Source organism: Bison bison, unplaced genomic scaffold (assembly GCF_000754665.1).
Source record: "Bison bison bison isolate TAMUID 2011002044 unplaced genomic scaffold, Bison_UMD1.0 scf7180017864345, whole genome shotgun sequence".
Taxonomy (NCBI): domain Eukaryota; kingdom Metazoa; phylum Chordata; class Mammalia; order Artiodactyla; family Bovidae; genus Bison; species Bison bison.
The window spans coordinates 838,355-849,259 of record NW_011494917.1 but is presented as its reverse complement, the minus strand read 5'-3'; positions in this window follow the sequence as shown (position 1 = coordinate 849,259).

Sequence of the window (10,905 nt, the reverse complement as noted above, 5' to 3'; positions counted from 1 at the left end):
TAAGTGGCTGATCCAAAGTTTGAGACAGTTACTGCAGAGGCAAGACTGTCTCTCTGATCTCGAAACATCGCATTTGTTCTCCTCTCCATTCGCTCCTACCTACCCTGCCGTGGGATTTGAAGTGAAGGCAGCACGCCTGGATGAGCTCCTAATGTGGACATGGCCCCATTGGTTTCATTCCCCTTCCCACCACTCACCCAGCCCTGGGGAGCCCCAGCAAGAAGTTGGGGCCAAAATTCAGAGAGCTTTTAAGAACCACACGCACAAGTTGGGCTGTGGCTGCTCACGATTAACTGAGGACCCAAGTGACGTCATAAATCATTTACTCAACAATCCTGTATGGAATTCTTTTCACCCTTCCCTCATTTTCTGCTCCACATGTTTGGGAATACAAGGGAGGCATAGAGAATGACTCTTTCTGTAGTGAAGCAGCTCACAGCCCTTTTGCAAGGCAAGACCAAAACATAGGAGACAATCAAGAGGTCATAAGAGGACTTCCCTGGTGGTCCACTGGTTAAGAATCTGCCTGCCAAAGCAGAGGACACGGGTTCAGTCCTTCATCTGGGAAGATTCCACGTGCCTGGATCAGCTACTGAGCCCATGTGTACTAGAGCCACGCTGCACAACTGCAGAGTAGCCTCCACTCTCTGCAACCAGAGAAAGCCTGCCCCAAACAACAGACACCCAGGGCAGCCAATACATATGCATTTTAAAGGTGATGGGAGACAAGAGATACCTGACGCTTAGATTTGGTTAAAACACAAAAAGAGCAGTGCTAAATAATTCTTGGCTAAATGAATGAATTATTAGACTGAATACTCACATTAGTTGATTTGGACAGTATATATCAGTCAAGGTTAAAGGAGAGAAGAGGAATCACTAGGATAGACACACACACACACGCACACACACAAACACAATAACAGCAAACAATGGAAATTCAATTCACAAGGAAAAGATGACTAGTGGGTCCATGCAGGTGGTGGGCTCACACAACAATTGAAGGGTGGTGAAAATGTGGCCAGGTAAAAGGGGAGGCGGCATTTCAGGTAGAAGACTGACATCAGTGTCTGTGACTACAGGAGTGCTGAAGAGAGCCTCGTACATTGTTGTACTCAAATCCCAATCACACACACAGACAGGCAGACACACACCACACATATATCATTTATTATTTATGAGTCTCTAAATTGGGATCATAAAAGTCACTACATAGAATTGCAGTGAGGATTAAAATAGATTATGTAAAAATAGCCCTAGCCCTAATGCAAAGAAATAGAGGAAAACATGGAAAAGAAATGCAGAAAAACAAAATGGCTATCTGATGAGGCCTTACAATAGCTGTGAAAAGAAGAGAAGTGAAAAGCAAAGGAGAAAAGGAAAGATATTCCCATTTAAATGCAGAGTTCCAAAGAATATCAAGGAGAGATAAGAAAGCCTTCCTCAGCGATCAATGCAAAGAAAAGGAGGAAAACAACAGAACGGGAAAGACTAGAGATCTCTTCTAGAAAATCAGATACCAAGGGAACATTTCATGCAAAGATGGGCTCAAAAAAGGATAGAAATGGTATGGACCTAACAAAAGCAGAAGATATTAAGAAGAGGTGGCAAGAATACACAGAAGAACTATACAAAAAAGATCTTCATGACCCAGATAGTCACGATGGTATGATCATTCACCTAGAGCCAGACATCCTGGAATGCAAAGTCAAGTGGGCCTTAGAAAGCATCACTACGAATAAAGCTAGTGGAGGTGATGGAATTCCAGCTGAGCTATTTCAAATCCTAAAAGATGATGCTGTGAAAGTGCTGCACTCAATATGCCAGCACATTTGGAAAACTCAGCAGTGGCCACAGGACTGGAAAAGGTCAGTTTTCATTCCAATCCCACAGAAAGGCAGTGCCAAAGAATGCTCAAACTGCACAATTGCACTCATCTCACACGCTAATAAAGTAATGCTCAAAATTCTCCAAGCCAGGCTTCAACAATACATGAACCGTTAACTTCCAGATGTTCAAGTTGAATTTAGGAAAGGCAGGAGGAACCAGAGATCAAATTGCCAACATCTGCTGGATCATCGAAAAAGCAAGAGAGTTCCAGAAAAACATCTATTTCTGCTTTATTGACTATGCCAAAGCCTTTGACTGTGTGGATCACAATAAACTGTGGAAAATTCTGAAAGAGATGGGAATACCAGACCACCTGACCTGCCTCTTGAGAAACCTATATGCAGACTAGGAAGCAACAGTTAGAACTGGACATGGAACAACAGACTGGTTCCAAATAGGAAAAGGAATACATCAAGGCTGTATATTGTCATCCTGCTTATTTAACTTATATACAGAGCACATCATGAGAACCACTGGGCTGGAAGAAGCATAAGCTGGAATCAAGATTGCCAGGAGAAATATCAATAACCTCAGATATGCAGATGACACCACATTTATGGCAGAAAGTGAAGGAAAAACTAAAGAGCCTCTTGATGAGAGTGAAGGAGGAGAGTGACAAAGTTGGCTTAAATCTCAACATTCAGAAAACTAAGATCAGGCCTCCGGTCCCATCACTTCATGGCAGATAGATGGGGAAACAGTGGAAACAGTGGCTGACTTTATTTTTGGGGGGCTCCAAAATCACTGCAGATGTTTATTGCAGCCATGAAATTAAAAGACGCTTACTCCTTGGAAGGAAAGTTATGACCAACCTAGATAGCATATTCAAAAGCAGAGACATTACTTTGCCAACAAAGGTCAGTGTAGTCAAGGCTATGTTTTTTCCAGTGGTCATGTATGGATGTGAGAGTTGGACTGTGAAGAAAGCTGAGGACCAAAGAATTGATGCTTTTGAACTGTGGTGTTGGAGAAGACTCTTGAGAGTCCCTTGGACTGCAAGGAGATCCAACCAGTCCATTCTGAAGGAGATCAGTCCTGGGTGTTCATTGGAAGGACTGATGTTGAAGCTGAGACTCCAATCCTTTGGCCACCTGATGCGAAGACCTGACTCATTTGAGAAGACCCTGATGCTAGGAAATATTGAGGGCAGGAGAAGAAGGATGAGAGAGGATGAGATGGTTGGATGGCATCACTGACTCGATGGACATGGATTTGGGTGGATTCCGGGAGTTGGTGATGGACAGGGAGGCCTGGTGTGCTGTGGTTCATGGGGTCGAAAATATTTGGATACAACTGAGCGACTGAACTGAACTGAATGTTCAATATGTAGGAGGCTCTCCAAAACCTAAAGAGAGTTGCTCATTCATGTCTGTTTGTGACCCCATGGACTATAACCTGCTAGGCTCCTTTGTCCATGGAATTCTCCAGGCAAAATACTAGAGATGGTAGCCATTCCCTTTTCCAGGGGAACTTTTCAACCCAGGGATTGAATCCCAGGTCTCCTGCACTACAGGTGGATTCTTTACCATCTGAGCTACCAAGGAAGCCCGATAAAGCACAAATAAGAAAGATTTTCTACCTTGTATGCCTGTTTTTCTCCCTTTAGCCAGCTTTTACTGATAGAAAAAGAAGAAAATTTGCAATGGTTTTGGGTCAGAGGGTTTCGCTGGTGGCTCAGATGGTAAAGAATCTGCCTGCAATACAGGAGATCTGGGTTTGATCCAGGGGTTGGGAAGATCTCCTGGAGAAGGGAATGCAACCCACCCCAGTATTCTTGCCTGGAGAATTCCATGCACACAGGAGACGAAAGGCTGCCGTCCATGGGGTCGCAAAGAGTTAGACACGACTAAAGACGTTCATTCACTCATTCACTGTGCTTGAGTCAGGAGGTTAACCCTCTTCTCAGGCCAGTAGATGTTCTATAGACACTACAGCTCGCAGGGTTGGACTTCTATGGCCAATTTTTCAGATTTAAATAAAAATTCCTAGATTTTAAAACATTGAAGTTTCTGGTGTTTGTTTGGCCATGCCGTGCCATGCAGCATGCAGGATCACACTTCTGTGGCCAGGAATCAAATTTGTGCCCCCCTGCATTGGGAACACGGAGAAGGCAATGGCACCCCACTCCAGTATTCTTGCCTAGAAAATCCCATGGACAGAGGAGCCTGGTGGGCTGAAGTCCATGGTGTCACTAAGAGTTAGACACGACTGAGCGACTTCACTTTGACTTTTCACTTTCATGCATTGGAGAAGGAAATGGCAATCCACTCCAGTGTTCTTGTCTGGAGAATCCCAGGGACGGGGGAGCCTGGTGGGCTGCTGTCTATGGGGTCGCACAGAGTCAGACACGACTGAAGTGACTTAGCAGCAGCATTGGGAACACAGAGTCTTAACCCCTGGACTGCTGGGGAAGTCCCTGAAGTTTCTGTTATAACAAAAGCCTTTATCACCAATTCTTATTATATCACGAACAAAAGTGTTCAGCTGACTTGTTGAGTTCCTCTTAACAATCTAGTTTAAAAAAAAAAAACAAAAACAAAACCCACATACTTTATTAAACAGCCATGCCACAAGGATGTCATCTTTCCGTCTTTCCCCAAGGAGCTTGCCTGCTAAGGGAACATTACAATTAACTTGTCCCTGTCTGTCAAGCATAGTCCCTTGTTGAGGGCAGAAAACAAGATGAACGAGTTGTCAAGTCATCTTTAAAAAATTAACTCAAGCCTCTTGGGTTTAACACATTTAGGAAAAGACTCTTCCTTAAACTGTCCTGCTCCCTCATCTTGCCTTCTAAAATCAGAACGATGGTAAAAAGGCGAGTGTCAGGAGGGAATGAATGTTGGATGCTCAGCCTGGCTCCTGCAGGGCATGTTGGCCCCTAATTTCAACCACAGCCTGAGTGGAAGGCCGTAAAAAGAGACAACACACTATGAAGAAGTCCCCTCTTCTCACTATAAACCAGTTCCCCAAGTTTCTAGGGTATTCCATTTCAAAATCACACCCCAGGGACCTAAAGATGATCATATGAAATGAACTAAATCAGGCAGAAATAGGTAAGTATCATATAATATCACTTATCTGTAAAATCTTAAAAAGTGATACAAATGAACTTATTTACAAAAAGAAATATACTCACAGACATAGCAAACACACTTACAGTTTCCAAAGGAGATAGCAGGGTGAGGGCGGTATAAATTAAGAGTTTTGGATTAGCATATACACACTGTTATATATAAAATAGGTAAACAATAAGGGCCTACTGTATAGAACAGTATACCTACTGTATATACTCAATATCTTGTAATGACCTATAACAGAAAAGAAGCTGAAAAGGAATGAAGGTACTTTGCCGTACACTTGAAATTAACACAACATTGCAAATTAACTGTTCTTCAATTAAAAAAACAAAAAAGCACACAGGGCTGCGTCATGGGGCTCTAGACTCATTTAGTGCCGAAAGCTTCAGTGCTGTTTCTCTATTGAAAAGATCAGCTTTAATGCTCTTTATTATCGAGTTCAGTGGTAGTGTAAGAACAGTCAGGGAAGTTTTAAAAAGAAGAAAACATCCATAACCCCATCTTCATAACACAGCAACAGTCTCATATTTGTCTGTCCCCTCGGGGATCTGCCTCCATGCAAGTCACAGATCTGGAAAATTTGGGTTACCCCTATAGTTACAGTTTCCCCAGTCCCAGCCTCTTCCCAGTCCCGCCCCGGACGCCATTGCCCTTGAAAGGAGGATACCAGAGCATCTGGTCCAGTTAATGGTTGGGATTTGGGATTTGAAATATTTAGTAGGTTGAATATGTTCATGCTCAGTGCTTGTCGGACTCTTTGTGACCCACTGGACTGTAGCCCGCCAGGCTCCTCTGTCCATGGGATTTCCCAGACAAGAATACTGGAGTGGGTTGCCATTTCCTCCTCCAGGGGGTCTTCCTGACCCAGGGATCAAGCTCACGTCTCCTGCTTCTCCTGCATTGGCAGGCGGATTCTTTACCACTGCACCCCCTGGGAAGCCCTGGGACTTGAATAAACCCCTCTAGATGTCCCTTGCCTATTTCATGATGTACTTCCTCATTTGGACATTTTTGGTAAGACACATTTATTTAGTATTTGTGCTTCCTCTAGAGTTGTGTGTGAACTTTTCTCCTTTTACTTATTAGCGTCAGGATGCTTTCCTTCTAAATCTGAATACTCTTTCTTCAACCTGATCAGATGTCCTCAGGACAGGTTTCCCCACCCAGAGAAGGTTCAAAGACCCTGCCTCAAAGTACCAGCACTTCCACCCTGAGGTTCCAGCTGTGGCCTGCATTTCCCTCCTCTCCTGCTTCTGCAGGCTGCTCTGTTCTGTATCTCACAGTGTTCGGGCAAACGCTGTCCTTACACTGGTTCCCACTGGAAATGCAATAAAACGGAACTCATGAGGATGCTAGAAACTTACCAAAGATTCACGGGTAACTTACCAAAGGGTGACCATAGGGTATGGTTCTGAGCTCTCACCCCTTCTGCCCTTCCTGCCATCAGCCACGTGACCACCCTGCTGCCCTGGAGATTAACACCATCTCTCCACTGCTGTCTCCCACGATGCAGAGCACAGTGCTCTGCTCAAGACAGGCTGTGCCTGGGCAGCTAGAGAGAACTAAGACTGTGTCCTGACCCGCGACTCAAGATATAGTAAGTGGGATGAGAGGATAAAAGTGGTGGCTACTACTTGAGCTCCTCCATTGCTCCTAGAGTAGGAAATGGCAGCCCACTCCAGTATTCTTATCTGGAAGATCCCATGGCTAGAGGAGCCTGGTGGTTGACAGTGGGGTCACAAAGAGTCAGACATGACTAAGTGACTGAGCACACAGCATACATTGCTAATCCTGACAACTCTTCAACACAGGGAGATTCCTGCTTTACAAGGAGGGAAACTGAAATTCAACTTGTGGCTAGCCTTTTCAGAGCTAGCTACTAGGCAACAGAGCTCAGATTCCAAACTTGAGTCTGGCTGATGCCCACATCTGCGATTCTTCTTCCAAAATATCTTCATGTCTTGGGAGGTGCTTTCATTCCAACCTGGGATTGTTGAGATCAGTCTTTTGAGGAAATGAAGCTTCTTCAGAATCCACAGGAAAAGGAAGAAAATGGATTTTGCCCAACAGAATGACATTTCATGATTTTAAGACCCTGAGAAGGGAGACTGAAATATCTATTATTTTATATCAGGAGAACTTCAGTTCAGTTCAGTTCAGTCGCTCAGTCGTGTCCAACTCTTTGCGACCCCATGAATTGCAGCATGCCAGGCCTCCCTGTCCATCACCAACTCCCGAAGTTGACCCAGACTCACGTCCATCGAGTCAGTGATGCCATCCAGCCATCTCACCCTCTGTCGTCCCCTTCTCCTCCTGCCCCCAATCCCTCCCAGCATTAGAGTCTTTTCCAAAGAGTCAACTCTTCGCATGAGGTCTGAAATCGGTCATGATCCTCAATATCTTAGCTCTGGGTGCTACCAGTGGAGTAAGTAACTTCTAGCTTGTTCCTTTGCCAGCAGCAAGGGAGACCTCTTTGAAGTTTCAAAACAGAAGATTCTATAGGATTTTTCTATAGATATGGAAAGCCAGTAGCACGTGAATAATGATGTGAATGGTCCGCATCTGATCATATCAAAGTGCTTGTCACTGCAAGTAGCCAGAGCGCTGGTCAAGGTGCAGTGAGAACAGGAAAAAAAATTGGTCAACAAAGGTGAAGGAAGGTGAGGGTAGATGATTAGGAAATAGAATTTTTAAATTATAAGACTTGGAGAGCAGCAGTATCATAAAAGTATTATTCATCAAAAGGATAGATTTCTGTTTTATAGTTAACACCTAACACTCACTGTGTAGAAATTTTTTATTATACAAAGTGACACACGGTTAAATCATCATAATGTGAATCAATAACTAATTAGCATTTATAAATGCAACTACTAGGGAACATATTTCAATTTCATTGCAAGGAAGCTAGAGGATCTATCAACAAAGCCAAATAGGAAATCAGAACATTCTTGGAGAGCCCCCAGTGACTCCACAGGCAAACACGGAACTGCAGGTTGAGTCAAAGTTGAGTCCCTGAAATGCGTATGTATAACCCCAGGCCACTATCTCCAGCCTGGCTTCCCAGGTGGCTCAGTGGTAAAGAATCTGCCTGCCAATGCAGGATACTCAGGTTCGATCCCTGGGTCAGGAAAGATCCCCTGGAGGAGGAAATGGCAACACACTCCAGTATTCTTGCCTGGGAAATCCCACGGACAGAGGAGCCTGGTGGGCTACAGCCCATAGGGTGCAAAGAGTCAGACATGACTGAGCACGCATGCACCATCTCTAGTCACATCAATAATTAAACACACAGAGAAGATGGAGCATGAGGTGCTTAGGTTCCCCCCAAGTCACTGGGGAAATGGATCTTCCCTGGAAAGTTCTCTAGCATGGCCTGATGGAGATGAATGAGACAAAACGAAGCAGGAGGAAAGAAAATTGGCTAGACAAGAATGGCTGCACATACAGTGTTTCGGGGAAGACACAAGGATGCATGGACCTGGGATAGCTGTGAAAACTGACTCAGGAAGACAAATGACTTCAAATTTGGCATGCTTCCCTTGCTTCACATTTGGCAGGTGTTGGGAAGAAAATTGAAATGCAGTAGTTAAAATGAGCAAATGGTTCCATAGCATCCACTATGTGTTGCTTTCCTGACATACTGAGTCACTCCTCAACATTCACCGTGCTGTGCTGAGTGCCCACATGGTCCATCGCAAATAAGTGCAGCAGCCTTCAGTTCCCCAAGGGCCCTGGGAGAATTAAATGGCCCTCTGAGGCCATTTAATTTAAGAGTTAATGTTAAAACTCAACATTCAGAAAACGAAGATCATGGCATCCAGTCCCATCACTTCATGGGAAATAGATGGGGAAACAGTGGAAACAGTGTCAGATTTAATTTTTTTGGGCTCCAAAATCACTGCAGATGGTGATTGCAGCCATGAAATTAAAAGACGCTTACTCCTTGGAAGGAAAGTTATGACCAACCTAGATAGCATATTCAAAAGCAGAGACATTACTTTGCCAACAAAGGTCCGTTTAGTCAAGGCTGTGTTTTTTCCAGTGGTCATGTATGGATGTGAGAGTTGGACTGTGAAGAAAGCTGAGCCCTGAAGAATTGATGCTTTTGTGTTTTTTTTTTGCTTTCACACATACAATTTTATTTTATTTTTTTTTCTAATGTTTGACATTTCATAGAAAGAGGAATCATAATTTCTATTTACTGCTATTTCATTGAAATGCTTTTTTTTTTTTTCAAGTAAGCTGTTTTGTTTTTGTTTTTTTTTTCCATGTGCGCTTGAGAAAAAGGTGAAATTCATTGTTTTGGGATGAAATGTCCTATAGCTATCAATTAGGTCTAACTGGTCTATTGTATCGTTTAAAGTTTGTGTTTCCTTGTTAATTTTCTGTTTAGTTGATCTATCCATAGGTGTGAGTGGGGTATTAAAGTCTCCCACTTTTATTGTGTTATCGTTAATTTCTTCTTTCATACTTGTTAGCATTTGTCTTACGTACTGTGGTGCTCCCATGTTGGGTGCATATATATTTATAATTGTTATATCTTCTTCTTGGATTGATCCTTTGATCATTATGTAGTGACCTTCTTTGTCTCTTTTCACAGCCTTTGTTTTAAAGTCTAATTTATCTGATACGAGTATTGTGACTCCTGCTTTCTTTTGGTCCCTATTTGCATAGAAAATCTTTTTCCAGCCCTTCACTTTCAGTCTGTATGTGTCCCCTGTTTTGAGATGGGTCTCCTGTAGACAACATATGTAGGGGTCTTGTTTTTGTATCCATTCAGCCAGTCTTTGTCTTTTGGTTGGGGCATTCAACCCATTTACGTTTAAGGTAATTACTGATAAGTATGATCCCGTTGCCATTTACTTTATTGTTTTGGGTTCGAGTTTATACACCATTTTTGTGTTTCCTGTCTAGAGAATATCCTTTAGTATTTGTTGGAGAGCTGGTTTGGTGGTGCAGAATTCTCTCAGCTTTTGCTTGTCTGAAAAGCTTTTGATTTCTCCTTCATACTTGAATGAGATCCTTGCTGGGTACAATAATCTGGGCTGTAGGTTATTTTCTTTCATCATTTTAAGTATGTCTTGCCATTCCCTCCTGGCTTGAAGAGTTTCTATTGAAAGATCAGCTGTTATCCTTATGGGAATTCCCTTGTGTGTTATTTGTTGTTTTTCCCTTGCTGCTTTTAATATTTGTTCTTTGTGTTTGATCTTTGTTAATTTGATTAATATGTGTCTTGGGGTGTTTCTCCTTGGGTTTATCCTGTTTGGGACTCTCTGGGTTTCTTGGACTTGGGTGATTATTTCCTTCCCCATTTTAGGGAAGTTTTCAACTATTATCTCCTCAAGTATTTTCTCATGGTCTTTCTTTTTGTCTTCTTCTTCTGGAACCCCTATGATTCGAATGTTGTAGCGTTTAATATTGTCCTGGAGGTCTCTGAGATTGTCCTCATTTCTTTTAATTCGTTTTTCTTTTATCCTCTCTGATTCATTTATTTCTACCATTCTATCTTCTAATTCACTAATCCTATCTTCTGCCTCTGTTATTCTACTATTTGTTGCCTCCAGAGTGTTTTTAATTTCATTTATTGCATTATTCATTATATATTGACTCTTTTTTATTTCTTCTAGGTCCTTGTTAAACCTTTCTTGCATCTTCTCAATCCTTGTCTCCAGGCTATTTATCTGTGATTCCATTTTAATTTCAAGATTTTGGATCAATTTCACTATCATTATTTGGAATTCTTTATCAGGTAGATTGCCTATCTCTTCCTCTTTTGTTTGGTTTGGTGGGCATTTATCCTGTTCCTTTATCTGCTGGGTATTCCTCTGTCTCTTCATCTTGTTTAAATTGCTGAGTTTGGGAGTCCTTTCTGTATTCTGGCAGTTTGTGGAGTTCTCTTTATTGTGGCGTTTCCTCGCTGTGTGTGGGTTTGTAC